The sequence below is a fragment of the Tursiops truncatus genome, chromosome X (assembly GCF_011762595.2).
Source record: "Tursiops truncatus isolate mTurTru1 chromosome X, mTurTru1.mat.Y, whole genome shotgun sequence".
Classification (NCBI taxonomy): domain Eukaryota; kingdom Metazoa; phylum Chordata; class Mammalia; order Artiodactyla; family Delphinidae; genus Tursiops; species Tursiops truncatus.
The window spans coordinates 59,832,845-59,853,378 of NC_047055.1; the positions used below are offsets into that span (position 1 = coordinate 59,832,845).

At 37.2% G+C, this 20,534-nt stretch overlaps 1 pseudogene; it reads right to left on the reverse strand.

Annotated features, from left to right (window-relative positions):
• Positions 1-19,477: 19,477 nt before the first annotated feature.
• On the reverse strand, positions 19,478-20,112 carry LOC101335382 (transmembrane emp24 domain-containing protein 7 pseudogene; annotated as a pseudogene).
• Positions 20,113-20,534: the final 422 nt, after the last annotated feature.

Sequence of the window (20,534 nt, forward strand, 5' to 3'; positions counted from 1 at the left end):
CCTAAAAAACTCATTGAACCAAGCTTAGTCACTGAGGACAGACACTGAAAGCAACGGGAACTACGAACCTGCAACCTGCAAAAAGGAGAACCCAAACACAGTAAGATAAGCAAAATAAGAAGACAGAAAAACACACAGCAGATGAAGGAGCAAGGTAAAACCACACCAGACCTAACAAATGAAGAGGAAATAGGCAGTCTACCTGAAAAAGAATTCAGAATAATGATAGTAAAGATGATCCAAAATCTTGGAAATAGAAAATGCAAGAAACATTTAACAAAGACCTAGAAGAACTAAAGAGGAAACAAGCAATGATGAACAACACAGTAAATGAAATTAAAAATACTCTAGAAGGGACGAATAGCAGAATAACTGAGGCAGAAGAATGGATAAGTGACCTGGAAGATAAAATATTAGACGTAACTACTGCAGAGCAGAAAAAAGAATAAAGAATTAAAAGAACTGAGGACAGTCTCAGAGACCTCTGGGACAACACTAAACACACCAATATTTGAATTATATGGGTTCCAGAAGAAGAAGAGAAAAAGAAAGGGACTGAGAAAATATTTGAAGAGATTATAGTCGAAAATTTCCCTAATATGTGAAAGGAAATAGTTAATCAAGTCCTGGAAGCACAGAGAGTCCCATACAGGATAAATCCAAGGATAAACATGCCAAGACACATATTAATCAAATTATCAAAAATTAAATATAAAAAAATATTAAAAGCAGCAAGGAAAAAACAAAAAATAACACACAAAGGAATTCCCATAAGGTTAACAGCTGATCTTTCAGCAGAAACTCTGCAAACCAGAAGGGAGTGGCAGGACATATTTAAAGTAATGAAGGAGAAAAACCTACAACCAAGATTGCTATACCCAGCAAGGATCTCATTCAGATTTGACGGGGAAATTAAAACCTTTACAGACAAGCAAAAGCTGAGAGAGTTCAGCACCACCAAACAAGCTTTACAACAAATGCTAAAGAAACTTCTCTAGGCAAGAAACAGAAGAGAAGGAAACAGCTACAATAACAAACAAAAAACAATTAAGAAAATGGGAATAGGAACATATATATTGATAATTACCTTAAATGTAAATGAACTAAATGCTCCCATCAAAAGACCCAGACTGGCTGAATGGATATAAAAACAGGACCCGTACATATGCTGCCTACAAGAGACCCACTTCAGACCTAGGGACACATACAGACTGAAAGTGATGGGATGGAAAAAGATATTCCTTGCAAATGGAAATCAAAATAAAGCTGTAGGAGCAATTCTCATATCAGAAAAAATAGACTTTAAAATAAAGACTACTACAAGAGACAAAGAAGGACACTGCATAATGATCAAGGGATCGATCCAAGAAGAAGATATAACAATTGCAATTATTTATGCACCCAACATAGGAGCACATCCATACATAAGGCAAATACTAACAGCCCCAAAAGGGGAAGTCGACAGTAACACAATCATAGTAGGGGAATTTAACACCCACATTCACCAATGGACAGATAATCCAAAATGAAAATAAATAAGGAAACACAAGCTTTAAATGATACACTAAACAAGATGGACTTAATTCTTATTTATAGGACATTCCACACAAAAACAACAAAATACACATTTTCTCAAGTGCTCATGGAACATTTTCCAGGATAGATCATATCTTGGGTCACAAATCAAGCCTTGGTAAATTGAAAAAAATTGAAATCATATCAAGTATCTTTTCCGACCACAATACTATGAGACTAGATATCAACTACAGGAAAAGCCCTGTAAAAAGTAGAAACACATGGAGGCTAAACTATACACTACTTAATAACCAAGTGATCACTGAAGAATCAAAGGGGAAATCAAAAAATATGTAAAAACAAATGACAGTGGAGACACAATAACCTGAAACCTTTGGGATGCAGCAAAGGCAGTTCTAAGAGGGAAGTTTATAGCAATAAAATCCTACCTTAAAACACAGGAAACATCTGTAATAAACATACTAATATCGCACGTAAAGCAATTAGAGAAAGAAGAACAAAAAAATCCCCAAAGTTAGCAGAAGGAAAGAAATAAAGATCAGATCAGAAATAAATGAAAAAGAAATGAAGGAAACAATAGCAAAGATCAATAAAACTAAAAGCTAATTCTTTGAGAAGATAAAGAAAATTGATAGACCACTAGCCAGACACATCAAGGAGAAAAGGAGAAGTCTCAAATCAGTAGAATTAGAAATGAAAAAGGAGAAGTAAAAACTGACACTGCAGAAATACAAAATATCATGAGAGATTACTATAAGCAACTCTATGCCAATAAAATGAACAACCTGGAATAAATGCACAAATTCTTAGAAATGCACAATGTGCCGAGACTGAACTAGGAAGAAATAGAAAATATGACCAGACCAATCACAAGCACTGAAGTTGAAACTGTGATTAAAAATCTTCCAACAAACAAAAGCCCAGGACCAGATGGCTTCACAGGGGAAATTTATCAAACATTTATAGAAGAGCTGACGCCTATTATTCTCAAACTCTTCCAGAATATAGCAGAGGGAGTAACACTCCCCAACTCATTCTACGAGGCCACCATCACCCTGATAACAAAACCAGACAAGGATATCACAAATAAAGAAAACTACAGGCCAATATCACTGATGAACATAGATGCAAAAATCCTCAACAAAGGACGTGCCTGGTGGCACAGTGGTTGAGAGTCCGCCTGCCAATGCAGGGGACACAGGTTCGTGCCCCAGTCCAGGAGGATACCGCGTGCCGCAGAGCAGCTGGGCATGTGAGCCTGTGCGTCTGGAGCCTGTGCTCCATGGCGGGAGAGGCTACAGTGGTGAGAGGCCCTCATACAGCAAAAAAAAAAAAAAAAAAAAAAATTCCTCAACAAAGAACTAGCAAACAGAATCCAACAGCATATTAAAAGGATCATACACCATGATCAAGAGGGGTTTATTCCGGGAATGCAAGGATTCTTCAATATACGCAAATCAATCAACGTGATTCACCATATTAACAAATTGAAGGAGAAAAAACCCATGATCATCTCAATAGAAGCAGAGAAAGCTTTTGACAAACTTCAACATCAATTTATGATAAAAAAACCCTACAGAAAGTAGGCATAGAGGGAACTTTCCTCAACATATAAAGGCCATATATGAGAAACCCACAGCCAACATTGTCCTCAATGGTGAAAAACTGAAACCATTTCCACCACGATAAAGAGCAACAGAAGTTTGCCCAGTCTCACCACTCTTATTCAACATAGTTTTGGAAGTTTTAGCCACAGCAATCAGAAAAGAAAAAGAAATAAAAGGAATCCAAATCAGAAAAGAAGAAGTAAAGCTGCCACTGTTTGCAGATGACATGATACTGTACATAGAGAATCCTAAAGATGCTACCAGAAAACTACAGACCTAGTCAATGAATTTGGTAAAGTAGCAGGATACAAAAGTAATGCACAGAAATTTCTGGCATTCCTATACACTAATGATGAAAAATCTGAAAATGAAGTCAAGAAAACACTCACATTTACCATTGCAACAGAAAGAATAAAATATCGAGGAATAAACCTACTTGTGGAGAAAAAAGACTTGTATGCAGAAAATTATAAGACACTGATGAAAGAAATTAAAGATGGTATAAATAGATGGAGAGATATACAATGTTGTTGGATTGGAAGAATCAACATTGTGAAAATGACTCTACTACCCAAAGCAATCTACAGATTCAATCCAATCCCTATCAAACTGCCACTGGCATTTTTCACAAAACTAGAACAAAAAATTTCACAATTTGTATGGAAACACAAAAGACGCCGAATAGCCAAAGGAATCTTAGAACGAAAAAGGGAGCTGGAGGAATCAGGCTCCCTGACTTCAGACTATACTACAAAGCTACAGTAACAAAGACACTATGGTACTGGCACAAAAACAAAAATTAGACAAATGGAACAGGATAGAAATCCCAGAGATAAACTCACCCACATTTGGTCACCTTATCTTTGATAAAGGAGGCAAAAATATACAGTGAAGAAAAGACAGCCTCTTCAATAAGTGGTGCTGGGAAAACTGGACAGGTACTTGTAAAAGTATGAAATTCGAACACTCCCTAACACCATACACAAAAATAAACTCAAAATGGATTAAAGACCTAAACGTAAGGCCAGACACTATCAAAGTCTTAGAGGAAAAGAGGCAGAGCACTCTATGACATAAACCACAGCAAGATCGTTTTTCACCCACCTCCTAGAGAAATGGAAATAAAAACAAAAATAAACAAATGGGACTTAATGAAGCTTAAAATCTTTTGCACAGCAAAGGAAACCATAAACAAGACAAAAAGACAACCCTCAGATTGGGAGGATATATATGCAAATGAAGCAACTGACAAAGGATTAATCTCCAAAATTTAAAAGCAGCACATGCAGCTCAATATCAAAAAAACAAACAACCCAATCTAAAAATGGGCAGAACACGTAAATAGACATTTCTTCAAAGAAGATATACAGATTGCCAACAAACACATGAAAGAATGTTCAACATCATTAATCATTAGAGAAATGCAAATCAAACTACAGTGAGATATCATCTCACACTGGTCAGAATGGCCATCATCAAAAAAATCTAGAAACAATAAATGCTGGAGAGGGTGTGGAGAAAAGGTAACCCTCTTGCACTGTTGGTGGGAATGTAAATTGATACAGCCACTATGGAGAACAGTATGGAGGTTCCTTAAAAAAGTACAAATAGAACTACCACATGACCCAGCAATCCCACTACTGGGCATATACCCTGTGAAAACCGTAATTTAAAAATGGTCATGTACCAAAATCTTCATTGCAGCTCTATTTACAATAGCCAGGACATGGAGGCAACCTAAGTGTCCATCATCGGATGAATGGATAAAGAAGATGTGGCACATATATACAATGGAATATTTCTCAGCCAGAGAATATTTCTCCCTTTTTCTTTCTCAAGATTCCCAACTCAATAAACTAAATTGAGTTATTTGTAGTGAGGTGGATGGACCTTGAGTCTGTTATACAGAGTGAAGTAATTCAGAAAGAGAAAAACAAATACAGTATGCTAACACATATATATGGAATCTAAGGGGAAAAAAAAGTTTGTGAAGGACCTAGGGGTAAGATGGGAATAAAGACACAGACCTACGAGAGAATGGACTTGTGGATATGGGGAGGGGGAAGTGTAAGCTGTGGCAAAGTGAGAGAGTGTAATGGACATATATACACTACCAAACATAAAATAGATAGCTAGTGGGAAGAAGCTGCATAGCACAGGGAGGTCAGCTCAGTGCTTTGTGACCAACTAGAGGGGTTGGATAGTGAGGGTGGGAGGGCGGGAGATGCAAGAGGGAAGAGATATGGGAACATATGTATATGTATAAATGATTCAGTTTGTCATAAAGCAGAAAATAACACACCATTATAAAGCAATTATACTCCAGTAAAGATGTTAAAAAAAATTAAAAAGACATACTTATGGGCAATAGCAGTTGAAAATATGCTGAGAATTGCTTATTATTGGAGAAATGCAAATCAAAACTACAATTAGATATCATCTCACCCCAGTCCGAAGGGCCATCATCAAAAAGTCTACAAACAATAAAACCTGTATAGGGTGTGGATAAAATGGAATCCTTCTACAGTGTTGGAAGGAACGTAATTGATATAGCCACTATGAAGAACTATATGGAAGTTTCTTGCAAAAACTAAAAATAGAAATACCTTATGATTCAGCAATCCTGGTCATATATCTGGAGAAAACCACAGTTCTAAAGGATACATTCGGGCTTCCCTGGTGGTGCAGTGGTTGAGAGTCTGCCTGCCAATGCAGGGGACACGGGTTCGTACCCCGACCCGGGAAGGTCCCACATGCCGCGGAGCGGCTGTGCCTGTGAGCCATGGCCACTGAGCCTGCGCGTCCGGAGCCTGTGCTCCACAATGGGCGAGGTCACAACCGTGAGAGGCCCGCGTACTGCAGAAAAATAATAATAAGGATACATTCACAATGTTCACTCTTTGCAATAGTCAAGACATGGAAGCGACCTAAATGTCCACTGACAGATGAATGGAGAAAGAAGATGTTGTATATATATATACAATGGAATATTTCTCCACCATTGAGAAGAATGAAATAATGCCATTTGCAGCAACATGGATGGACCTACAGATTATTATACCTAGTGAAGTAAGTCAGACAAAGACAAATATCATATGATATCACTCATAGGTGGAATCTAATTTTTAAAAATGATATAAATGAACTTATTTACAAAACGTAAACAGACTGACAGACATAGAATACAAACTTATGGTTATGGGGGGGATAAGGGTTGGAGGTAGAAATAAATTGTGAGTTTGAGATTGACATATACACACTATACTATATTTACAATAGGTAACTAACAAGGACCTACCATATAGCACAAGAAACTCTGTTTAATATTCTGTAATAACCTAAATGGGAAAAGAATTTGAAAAAGAATATATATATATATATATATATATATATATATATAAACTGAATCACTTCACTGTACACCCGAAACTAACACAACACTGTAAATCAACTATAGTCTAATATAAAATAAAAATTAAAGCACGAAATAGTTACCTATTATGGTCTTGAAAGGGTGTTCTTATGTGTGAGCCTCCCTATGTAGACTGTGTTTGCCCTATTCCTTTGGTGGAAGGGCTGGTTTTGATATAAACTCCATTCACGTCTTTCCCCAGGATGTTCTAGCAGCTTGGTAATAGGTGTAGCTGGTGATGGAGGAGCTGGAGACTGTGCCTGTGTGACATGAGACTTCCTTTCTGCTCAGCAGCCATAACCCCATATCAGGGTCAGGGTCTGTTCCTAAGTTGCTGGAGTAGAAGTCCTGAGGTTTGGGCTTGAACTGGCTCTGTTTCCTTTAAGTGTGTGTTATTTATTCTCTCCACACTGGGGTCTTTTCTCCAAAGGAGGGGAGTTCTGAAGCAAGTGGGACTTGTGTGTGTACAGAGGTCTTATGTGCTGCCGGTGTAGGCATCTACAGCTCTGCTCTGATGCTGCCAAAATTTTTGTCTTTTCTCCTGTTGTGGTTTCTCTCAGATCCAGTAATAAGCTGTGACAGTGGTCAGGACCAAATGGTTCAGCTGGGTCTGTTGTGTGCTGTGAGGTGGTCTTGGGAATTCTGGTGGCTGTGCTGCCTTTAGAAGTCTGGTCTGCTACTGGGGCACTGTTTGAGTAAACACCAACAATGTGGTTTGTGTTGTAGTATCTCTAGATTGTGCTGGATGTGAGGTGGGGATTCCTTTTTCTCCATGGCTGTCACTGCCTTGTCAGGGGCAGTTTGATCCCGAATTGTTGGAGTAGAAGCCCTGAGGGTCAGGTTTGATCAGGCTCTGTTGCCTTGAGTGTATGTCCTGTCCCAGAAGAGATGATTGATGAAGCAAGTGAGGTCATGCTGTAACAGGGTGCCTGTGTGCCTCCTGTGTAGGCACCCTCAGTTCCATTCAGAAGTCCGAAGTCGTCTTCCTTTCTCTGTTGTGCTCATCCCAGATTGAGTGCGAGGCTGTGGTGTGGAGTAGGCTAGGTCTGGGTGTTGGGCATTGTGGCTGCAGGAATTAAGGTGGCTGTGTTGTTTCCTGAGGTCTGGACTGCCTCTGTGACAGACTTCACCCAGGACTTATCTGCCCCAGATCTAACGTTAAGCTGTGAGATTTTCCATTTCATAATTTTCTTATAACTAGTTGTGGCCTCTTCTTTTCCACTTAGAGAAGTTCCTTTAGCATTTTTTATCAATCTGGTTTGGTTTTGCTGAATTACTTAGTTTTTGTGTGCCTATACAACTTTGGATTTCTCCCTCAAATCTGAATGATAACCTTGTTGAGTATTCTTTGTTGTAGGATTTTCCCTTTCATCACTTTAAAAATATAGTGTCACTCCCATTTGACCTGCAGTGTTTCTGCTGAAAAACCTGCTGTTAGTCTTATGGTGTTTCCCTTGTATGTTATTTGTTGCTTTTCCCTTGTTTGCTTTTATTATTATTTTTTGCCTTTAGTTTTTGTCAATTTGATTCCTATGTGTCTCAGTGTGTTCCTCCTTGTGTTAGTCCTATATGGGACACTCAGCTCTTCCTGAACTTGGGTGACTGTTTCCTATGTTAGGGAAATTTTCAGCTATTATATTTTCAAATTGTTTCTCAGACCCTTCCTCTCCCTGTTCTTCTGGGACCCCTATAAAGTGAATGTTGGTGCATTTAATGTTGTTCCAGAGGTCTCTTAGGCTGTCTTCATTTCTTTTCATTTTTTTCTTTATCCTATTCCATGGCAGTGATTTCCACCAGTGTCTTCCAGCTCACTTGCCTGTTCTTCTGCCTCATTTATTCTGCTCTTGATTCCTTCAAGTGTATTTTTCATTTCAGTTATTTTATTCTTCAACTCTGTTTGGTTGTTCTTTATATTTTCTAACTCTTTTCTAAAAACTTCTTGTAACTTCTCACTCTATGCATCCATTGTTTTCCTGAGATCTTTGATCATCTTTATGATCATTACTTTGAATTCTATTGGGTAGATTGCCTATTTCCACTTCATTTAGTTGTTTTTCTGGAGTTTTATTTTATTTCTTTGTCAGGAACATATTCCTTTGTTATCTCATTTTGTTTAAATTTCTATTTGTAGTTTTATGTATGTAGTAACTTATTTACATTTCTCAACATGGCAGAAGTGACCCTCTGTAGGGGATGTTCTATGTGTCCTAGCACTCTACTCCCCTCTGTCACCCAAGTGCCAGGGACCACCTGATCCCAGTGTAGTTTCTGTCCTATATTTGTGAATTCAGTTCTGCAGGCTGCAAATTATAGTTTTCTTGCTTCTGGTGTCTTCCTCTGGTAGGTGAGGCTGGTCTAGATGTTTGTGCAGGCTTCCTGATGGGAGGGTCCAGTGCCTATGCACTGGTGTGTGGACCTGTGTTCTGGCCTTCTGTTGGGCAGTGCCATGTCAAGGGGTGTGTCTAGAGATGTCTGTGGGATCACGACGTGTTTAGGCAGTCTGTCTGCTGATGGGTGGGGCTATGTTCTTGCCCTGTTGGTTGTTTAGCCTCAGGTGTCCCAGGACTGGAGCTTACAGGATGTTGGGCGGGACCATGTCTCAGGGCCAAGGACCCAAAATGTCTGCCTCTAGCCAGAGTTCACATATGTCTCTGTTATGTCTGCCACCAGTTTTTTGACCCCAACCAGAGCTACAGCCTCCCCCTGCCTCTTCAGGATTCCCCACAAGACCAGCAGGTAAGTCTGGCCCTAAGTCTGGCCCTGCATTTGCTCTTGGTCCCTGTGTGCATGAGAACCTGTGTACACTCTCCATGATTGGAGTCTGCTTCCCTGAGTCTTGTGGAGCTCCTGCAAAAAGCCCCATTGGCCTTCAATGCCAAATGCTCTGAGGATTCCACCTCCTGATGCCAGACCCCTAGGCTGGGGAGCCTGGTGTGGGGCTCAGAGCTCTCACTCCTCTGGCAGAACCTCTGCAATATTATTATTTCTAGTCTATGGGTCACCCACCCGGTTAGTATGGGATTTGATTATGTCACAATTGTGCCCCTCTTGCAGTCTCATGGTTTCTTCTTCATGTCTTTGCATTTAGAATATCTTTTTTTTTTTTGTAGATTCCAGTATTTGTTTTTGATGGTTGTTCAGCAGTTTGGTATACTTGTGAGAGGAGGGGAGCTCAAAGACTTTTTACTCTGCCATCTTGTCTCACAATCTCCCATATACTTTTCTTCAACTTCAAGAACTGCTGTTTCAATAGTTTTAGCAAACTCCACTTGCTCAAGGTAGTCTCCTTTTGGAGTGCTCCAGTCTCTCCTGACAGATACTCTTTATACAAGTGCACCACCACTCCCTGCAAAAGGCTGCTAACAGGAAGGCTATCAGCCCCAGAAAAAAATGGTTTCAGCAAGCTGATTTCCAGTAAAGATGACTCAGCTTATTCTTGAAAAGAAACCTGGGAAGTTCAGAAGTGCCAGATGCAACAGTGGTGAGCCGATTCTGGCTCAGACTAGAATAGAAAAGATGATAGAAGTATGGTGGTACAAGGATCACAACATCAGTCAGACAGAAGGAAATCTATAGTAATATGGCAATGAGAGATCCTGGGGATGTTCTTTGAATAAGGCTGCACCAAGATCAATCTAACTGAGCATCTACTCTAGGCTCCTTGTGCACCACAGCCACTGTTGCTACTACTGCTGGGAAGACGTGGTAGTGGCTGTGTGGCTTGTGCTTCCCCCACCACCTTACCTTGCTTCATCTTTCCTCCAGTTTTGAATGCTTACATTAAAAAAGAAGTATCCAAAATTAAAAACCTAACTTCACATCTCAAGGAATTGGAAAAAGATGAGCAAGCTGTACCTAAATTTAGCAGAAAGAAGGAAATAATAAGAGTAGAGAGGAAGCAAGTACAATAGAGAATAGAAAATGGATAAAATCAATGAAATAAAAAATTGGTTCTTTGATCAATCAATAAAATTAACAGTTTAGCTCATGTGACAGAAAAATATTACAGAAGACTCAAATTTCTAACATTAGGAATGAAAGAGATGACATTACTACTAGCCTTACAAAAATAGAAAGAAAATACTATGAGCATTTGAAAGTCAACAAGTTAAATAAACAAGATGAAATGCGAAAATTTCTAGGAGGTCACAAACTACTGAAACTGACTCAAGAGGAAATAAAAATATGAATATATCTATACCAAATAGAGATTGAATAAGTAATAAAAAACTTTCCATTAAAAAACTGCAGAAGAAGATGGCTCACTAGTGAATTCTACCAAGCAGTTAAAGAATTAACAACAATCATTCACAAAATCTTCCAAAAACTAGAATAGAGACTAGCTTCCAATGCATTTTATGAGAATAATATTACCCTGATACCAAAACCAGACAAAGACATCATAAGGAAAAAAATACAGATCATATCTCTTATGAATAGAGATGAAAAAATTCCTCAACAAAATGTTAACAAGTCAAATCCAGCAACATATAAAAAAAGAACATATACCATAACAAAATGGGATTTATCACAGGTATGCAAGGTTGAGTAAATATATGAAAATCAATCAATGTAATATACAATAATCATAGAATAAAGGACACAATGATCATCTCAATAGATACATAAAATACACTTGTCAAAAATTCAACACCTATTATGGTAAACACTCATCAAACCAGTAATAGAAGGGAATTATTGATAAAGGAAAAAAGGCATCTATGAAAAACCCACAGCTAACATAATACTTAATGTGAAAGAGTGAAAACTTTCCCCCTAAGATTAGGAAAAGGCACATATGTCCCCTCTTGCCAATTTTATTAAACATTGAACTGGAGATTCTAGCCATTGCAGTTAGGCAAGCAAAAAATAAATTGATTAAAATAAATTTTAAAATTTGCATCCAAATTGTAAATTAAGAAGTAGAAGTATCTTTATTTTCATATGGCATGATCTTTATGTAGATCACATACACACAAACCTATTATAATGAAAGTATTTCAGCAAGTTTTCAGGATACAAGATCAATATAAAAGAAGCAATTGTATTTCTATAACATTTGCAATAAACAATATGAAATTTAAATTGAGGAAACTATTACATTTATAATATGAACAAAAGAATAAAATGCTTAGGAAAACTGTAAAACTCTTAGAAAAAAGTTGGCCTAATTATTTGTGACAGTGGGTTATACAATGATATTTTAGATATGACAACAAAAGTTAAAACAATGAAGAAAGATATAAATAAATGACTACATAAAATTCAAATATGTTTTTGCTTAAAATGACATTTTGATGAAAGTGAAAAGACAGCCTACAGTATGGGAGAAAATATTTGTAAATCATATATCTGATAAGCGTCTGGTATACAGACTATATAACAAACTCTTACAACTCAGCAGTAAAAAGACAGCATAATTTAAACATGAAGGGTCTGAACAAACATTTTTCCAAATAAGATCTGCAAATGTCCAGGAAGCACATGAAAAGATACCAAATATCATAAGTCATTAGGAAAACACAAATCAATACCACAATAAAATACTTCAAACCTACTAGGATGGCTGAAATGAAAACAGAAAAATTAGAACAGAAAATACGTTTTGGCAAGGATTCAGAAGAATAGGAGCTCTCATATATTGTTGGTGGGAATGTACAGTGATGTAGCCACTGTGAAAACCACTTTAGTGTTTCCTTCAAAAGTCAAATAGAGTTACAATATGGCCCAGCAATTTCATCTGTAGGGATATACACAAGAGAATTGAACACTTACGTCCACACCAAAACTTATACATGAATGTACATAGCATTATTATTCACAATAGTCAGCAAGTGAAATAACCCAAATACCTATCAACAAATGAATAGATAAATAAAATGTGGTATATCCATACAAATGAATATTACATAGCCATAAAAAGGAATGAAGTACAGATGCATGCTACAACATAGTTGAACCTTGAAAACATTATGCTAAGTAAAAGAACCTAGGCACAAAAGACTATATTTTAGTATTCCATTTGTATGCAATGTCCAAAATAGGCAAATTCATTGAGACAGAAAGTAGATTATTAGTTGCCAGGGGATAGAGAAATAAAGAATGGAGAGCTACTGATAATGCGTACAGAGTTTCTTTGGGGGTGATGAAAATGTCTGGAATTATATAGTAGTAATTGTACAATTTTATGAATTGTATGCTTTAAAGTGTAGATTTTATGGTATGTGAATTATGCCTCAATAGTAAAAAAAAGTACATGTGTTGGAAACAAGTGTCAGCTTATGCTTAAGAGCCATTATTATATTATAATCAAAACAAGAAAGCCTTTAATATCTCTTCCCAAAGGGTATATATATATATATTTATTTATAATTTATGCCCTTATCTACTTTCATATTTCATAGAAAGTTTGAAATGATTTACAATAATGACACATATTATAATGAACATTTAAGACTAAATTTAAGGGACTGAAAACATAAAGAAGAATGGGAATTTTGGGCAATTTTGCATCGGTTTGAGTTCTGAGATTTCTAGCAACCAAGACACAAAGGGAAATATTAAAGGCTATTATAGTTATTATATTCAATACAAAGAATCATACCACTCATTAAAAGTGAGAAAATATCTCCTGGGTCCTCCTAAGACAAATAATGGATCCTTATATTAGGATCATAGAGTGTTACAATAAATAGCTCATGTAATGGAGATTTTCAATTGAGTTGCAAAATTTTTCAAGTAACTATTTTTTTTGCATTGATCATTGATAAAAGCAGTTTTAATGGGTGAAATCAGATCAGCACATGAGTGTGTATTAGGCAGAAAAACAGTTGAATTGGGAAGTTCGGTTTGTCAGGTTGAGTATCATGTGTATACAGCTGGGACCCAGGCTGGGAATGCTGGTCAGTTTGTTCTGCCAGGTCCACTAGAGCCTTGAAGCATTGGTCTCCTATTTATTCATGGCATGAATGGTGTGCCAGGGAGAGTAAGGCTTTCAGCAAACAGGCCCCCTGCCTTTGGGAGGTGTCAGTTACAAGCTCCAAGTCTGTTATAAAGAGAGACGACAGGGGAACCACTTCTCTCCCAGAAACCCTCTTAGTTCTGATAATTAGGAAAGCAAGGGAGCTAGAAAGACCTGCCTATGAGGAAAACCGAGTCCTTTGAAGTTTGTCTTGCGGGGAGGAGAGATCGTTGAATCCAGGTTACTTTGATTCTTCCTTACAGTTAAATTAATATCACTAAAGGGACCTTCCCACTGACTTTCTGAAGTAGCCTCCCACTGACTTCCTTCTCCTGCAACAAGCTGAGATTTTTTTTCCCCTGAGTAACATCTAGATGTTGGATAAAAAGAATTTGTGCACAGATAACTTCATCTGGAGACTGATTGCTCCTAAAAATCGAAATAACCACATGGTTCCAGAAGTTATCTGGAGAGGTTACTGAGGAAGACAATAGTTTATTGAGAACTAGGCTTGGCCCATCATTCTCCAAAAATTACCCAGCTTGGTGGGTTATAGTGGAAAGCTGATAGCCTTTTCTAGTGAGCTGACATGAATAGCAAAACTTTCTTCTGAGACTGGAATGGGAGCTCTGTTTTGTAACTCCTAGAAGGATCTTTGCAAAGTTGATAAAACTCAATACTCCTGAGTTGTTTTTTTTTTAATGTCTGAATAGATATGCATTTTCTACTTATATATGCATACCCAGCTGAATATAAACAACTATCAAACTTTAACCAGTTGCATACAGACTATAAAAAGCCTGTATTATTTTTACAACAGGTAACAGTGGTGATTTCAAAAACTTTAATATACCTCAATAATTTCATCAAAAGTTATTCGTGGGTGGTGTTAGAGGTTTATATGCAAGTTGGTCTCATTCTGCTGCTTGTATTCCTAGTGATACTGTCATTAACAAGTGGTCACTGACATCCATGAAGAAGATTTCATCCCAGGTGTTGTTCTTCAATGGCTGACAAGGTGTCATTTTCATGTGAAAATTCTCTAAAAGTCAAGTTGACATGTGAACCAGGAGTAGCTATCTGAAAACCCTCCTTCGTGCATCTCTCTTCTCTTGCTCATCACATTGTACATGTGAATACAAGGCTCTGACCCCTTTTTTTTCTCAGAATTGAAAAATGCAGTGAGGAACTTGGAAAGACGAGACCATCTCTCCCATTGAGACAACAAACAGGCTTGGTTCGTACTTCAAAGAAACTGAAATAAATTTCACAACCTCAGCATTCCTCTCCTGTAAGACAACCCAGTGTATGTGCAGACTCCAATGGGCCCTCTGTGTCTCCCCGAGAGCCTCAGGGGCAAAGGGAACCAATACAAACAGGCTAACTTTCCTTGAAGAGAGTAATCAAGACACAGGTCTAACAGTTTTGGTGATGGAAAAGTGGCTTTCTGGAAGAGGTAGAACAGTAGTGGCCAGGCTGGGTGGAAAGACAGAAAAGCATCTGGAATCCAGTAATGAAAACTCTTCCCCTAGACATTTGCAAGAAGAGGGAACAAGGATCCCTGCTGTCCTACTTCTTTTTTTTTTAACATCTTTATTGGAATATAATTGCTTTACAATGGTGTGTTAGTTTCTGCTTTATAACAAAGTGAATCGGTTATACATATCTCTACCTTCTGGCATCTCCTTCCCTCCCACCCTCCCTATCCCACCCCTCTAGGTGGTCACAAAGCACCGAGCTGATCTCCCTGTGCTATGCAGCTGCTTCCCACTAGCTAAATATTTTACATTTGGTATTGTATATATGTCCATGCCACTCTCTCACTTTGTCCCAGCTTACCCTTCTCCCTCCCCATGTCCTCAAGTCCATTCTCTAGAAGGTCTGCATCTTTATTTCCATCTTGTGCCTAGGTTCTTCATGACCATTTTTTTAAAATTCCACATATATGTGTTAGCATACGGTATTTGTTTTTCTCTTTCTGACTTACTTCATTTTGTATGACAGTCTCTAGGTCCATCCACCTCACTACAAATAACTCAGTTTTGTTCCATTTTATGGCTGAGTAATATTCCAATGTATATATGTGCCACATCTTCTTTATCCATTCATCTGTTGATGGACATTTAGGTTGCTTCCATGTCATGGCTATTGTAAATAGAACTGCAATGAATATTTTGTACATGATTCTTTTTGAATTATGGTTTTCTCAGGGTATATGCCCAGTAGTGGGTTTGCTGGGTCATATGGTAGTTTTAGTTTTTTAAGGAGCCTCCATACTGTTCTCCATAGTGGCTGTATCAATTTACATTCCCACCAACAGGGCAAGAGAGTTCCCTTTTCCCATACCCTCTCCAGGATTTATTGTTTGTACATTTTTTGATGATGGCCATTCTGACTGGTGTGAGATGATATCTCAGAGTAGTTTTGATTTGCATTTCTCTAATGATTAATGATGTTGAGCATTCTTTCATGTGTCTGTTGGCAATCTGTATATCTTCTTTGGATAAATGTCTATTTAGGTCTTCTGCTCATTTTTGGATTGCGTTGTTTGCTTTTTAAATGTTGAGCTGTGTGAGCTGCTTGTAAATTTTGGAGATTAGTCCTTTGTCAGTTGCTCCATTTGCAAATATTTTCTCCCATTCTGAGGGTTGTCTTTTTGTCTTGTTTATTGTTTCCTTTGCTGTGCAAAAGCTTTTAAGCTTCATTAGGTCCCATTTGTTTATTTTTGTTTTTATTTCCATTTCTCTAGGAGGTGGGTCAAAAAGGATCTTGCTGTGATTTATGTCATAAAGAGTTCTGCCTATGTTTTCCTCTAAGAGTTTGATGGTGTCTAGCCTTACATTTAGGTCTTTAATCCATTTTGAGTTTGTTTTTGTGTATGGTGTTAGAGAGTGTTCTAATTTCATTGTTTTACATGTAGCTGCCCAGTTTTACCAGCACCACTTATTGAAGAGGCTGTCTTAAGGCTCATCAGTAAGTGTATCAGTAGTTATGTCAGTTTGCTTTTCCTTAATTTCTCAACCTTATACAACCCTTACTTTTTTAATGTCACTTTATACACAGTGGACATTATGTGGAGTTTTTAAATACCTACGTTTTTGCTATCCAATCTTAAAATTATTTTCTTTTACTTGGAACATTTACTCTATAATATAATAAATTACTAATAAATTTGAAAAAGAAAATTATTTTTGGTAATAACTTAATATCATGATGTTTTGATAAAAACAGATTAAATAAGTGCATTATCTATGCCAATCTCAGCACAGTGATGATACCCAACTCTGCTTAATTAAGGTGTAAGTATCTCAAAACAGTGGAGCAGACAGGCAACCAGCAAAGGACATTTAATATATGCCCATGCTTATCAATCCTGTTAACATAAGTGTTTAAAATTTTCAAATCTAAATATAGAGGGGCATTTATAAAGTTGCAGAATACAATATAAGAATTATAATTATATACAATCCTGTTTGTGGACAACTTGCTTTAGCTGGCATATGTAGTGGGATTTTCAGTGGAGTATTAATAATGGTAACAATGAAAATAAACTGTGTGTTTTAATAGTCTTTACAGTATGAGTTATGGAAAACAGCAGGTAAACATTTGTTCATCTTTATTGCCGTAAACACACAAACACACACACACACACACACACACACACACACACACATCTTCAGCAAGACTGAAGTGCTTGTGGTAGGCTAAATAATGGTGCCCAAACGTTATCCACTTCCTAATCTCTGGAACCTGTGAATATTACTTTATATAGCTAAAAGGACATATAGATGTGATTAAGGATCATGAGTTGAGGGGATTATCATGGACTATCTGGGTGGGTCCGAGATAATCCCAAGAGTCTATGAGAAGGATTCAGAAGGAGGTTTGAGTACAAGAGAGGAGAAAGCAATGTGACCACAGAAACAGAGATTGGGATAATGCAGCCAGTAAAAGAGGCAAGGAACAGACTCACCCTAAAGCTGCCAGACAGCTGACCCAGATGACACCTTACTTTACCCTCATTAACACTCATTTATTTACTTCTTCCCTTTAGAACTATAAGAGAATAAACTTGTATTGTTTTAAGTCACTAAGTTTATGGTAATTTTTTATAGCTTCAACAGGAAATTGATAGGGGCTCAAGGTCACAGTGCCTATATTGCTACTTGCCCTCCAATCTTTTAACTTCAAATTCTAACTTCTGCAGTATCCATCACACCAGGCACTTGACACAAAGCAAGCCGATATAAGAACCCTAATAGATAAATCTGCACAACTTTAAAATTCACTTCTAATCCATTGGTAAGTATTGTTTAAGGAATAGCTATTTGGTCTTCAAAAATTTTAGAATTAAAGGGTTGAAAACATGTTCATCCCTTGATACATTGTATTGTTTGAAATTAGGAAGCAGAACAACTTGAATTTGTTTTGCTTATACATACTGAAGTGTATACACTTTTAAAGACAGCTTAGAATTAAGAGTTAACTTCTAATAAGTAGTGGTAAGAGCTATCCAACCAGTTTTCTATGGTACCACATATCAAAGTCTCTACAATATAACAGTCTTATTTAGCACTCAGCATTTTAGGGTGAGGGAGAGAGGCATGGCAAAAAGCAGTTGCAAATTATTTTTTAACAGCAGGAAAGCTTTAAAGACCTATACAGTTTGTCATCATCTCATATTCTATTCCAGAATACTTGGAACAAAGTCTTATTTCAATCAGCTCAATCTATACAAGCTATAAAATGCAAAAACAGTCCAAACCCTATAGTGTACAGAATATGCACTATTTAACACTCATTAAATGAAGTACAGTCAATGAAGATTATCAAATAAGAAGCACACACAGCATTCTAAATTTTTAAATCACCTTAGGGTCACTAACCGGAGATTGTACAAATAGCATGTGCAAGACAAAAAAAAAGAAAAAACAAAAAGAAAAACCAAAGAAAAAAACAAAGAAACAAACTTCTCAGTGCATCACACCAATCAGGATAAAATGTATGGCATTTTTATGATACTAATATTACATTACAACTGTCAATTTTAACTGGGAATGACAAAGAAGTGAAATTTGTATAAGAGCAAGAACCAGCCAATTAAAATGCTAAAATAAAACAGATCACCTGCTTTCTTTGGAAAAAACACTGACAATGTAATGTGTGCAGGTAACTCACTAAATTTTTTCTCATTTATTTGCCCCCTAATAGAAGTGCCTTAACTTTTTTCCTGTAAATATTCTACCTGTTATAACAGTCTGATATTAAGGCTTGTGTAAACGCTAATTTGTTATTGAAACATACTATTTTTTGTTTGATAAGATTGTCTTTGTGAATAAAAAACATATCTGGTTATAAACCATAGAATAAAGCCCCCAAAAGAAAAATGTGACATTTTCTAAGCTAGTGAGAAATAAATTAAACCATGATGTATCAGTTTAAAATTATATCAATATTAAATGACATTTCTATGTTCTATTTTTTCCCATAAAATTAAACAGTGCAGAATAGGGCTTGGGCTACAATTAATCACTTTTGATTTTCTTAAAAACAAAATTTTATTTGCTATAAACAGTTAAAAGGCAATTATCTTCCTTCACAACACACGTGGACATTAAATGTAAGGTTTTAAAAATATCCACAACCTAAAAGAAAAATACTTTTAAATGGCTAAAAGGAATCAAAATAACAAAGTTTAGTGTACAGAAGAGTAGATATAAACAACACCAACATCATTGGTGTTGAATTTTGAATAGATCACAATAAGTTCCAAAGTTTTTCTACCTGTACAAATAAAAAAAGGTGTCCTTTCCAAAGTTTGAGGCTATGCACTGCACATCACCCCCCAACAAGTGTATGAATAAGGTTTTAAAAATGTTGCCAGTATTAAGTTCTTCTGTACCTAAAATTAGAGGACAGCAATAGTATAGTGATTAGGGTGCATGAATTCTCAAAACGTAGTTATGATCCAACATTAGTTATGGTGGTTATTTTAACTGAAAAAGACTTTTCAGAAGAAATACCAGCCCTATGCTAACCACCAGAAGAATGCGGGCTTCTACTGACCAAGTCACTCTTATATTTAGATCCTTGGCTGGCTTAGGCCTTGAGCTTCTCTCAAACGGAAATGAGTCTGAAAGTTGATGACAGACTTCAGAGTTACATGAATTGAAACACAGGCAGATTCCATCTGGGTAAGAGCCCTGACTCAGTTCTCACTAGGAAACAAAGGTGGGCCTTCTCCAACTTCAAAATTAAAATATACGATTTTATGTATTTTATGTGTGAAAGCAGAATATTCATTGCTGACACAAAATTTGTATGTCCCAGTTTTGAAGGCTGTTTCTTCATCTTTTTGTATAACATATTGCCATCAGGGTCGTCAGATCGACAATCTACATCATAGTGACTGCCAGTAGTCGCCTGGAACTCGAGGGTGTACTTGGTGACAGGCGTAATGTCCTAGTAGAAGCACTGCTAGGCATAGTTGGGCAGTTTGAATCTGATCTCAGTGCCACCAGGTGGGCACCATTAGCAGCAGTGGCCCAGTGACCTGCGGCGTCTGCCCAGCTCTGCGCTGACACCATCCGCGGCATCTGGAGATGCTGTGGTGGTTGCCTCTACAGAGCTGTGGAGAGACTAGGGTCGGGTCTGCACCAACTCAGGGCACGCACTGTAGAGTCTCTCTGAGCCTAAGAGAGATTAAGGATGAGCAGTGATCCTCTGGGTGTGGGTGAGGGTTGCTGAACAACCAGGGCCTAGTGCTGGGAACGATCCGGGAAACAAGACTCCTGAGTTTTTAAAATGGATAATGTCCCCAAATTTATGCTGACGATACGTACTCCATTTAAGAACTTAAAGGAAAACCATTTGTCAGTGAAGTCTGCTGAAACACAGAATACTGCAAGGGATTATATATAAATTGTTAAAAAATAAACACGGAACATTTTAAAAAATAGGTCACAAATTCAAATCCAATCACTTATAATATACTGGAAATGAAATAGCCCAGCTTTGA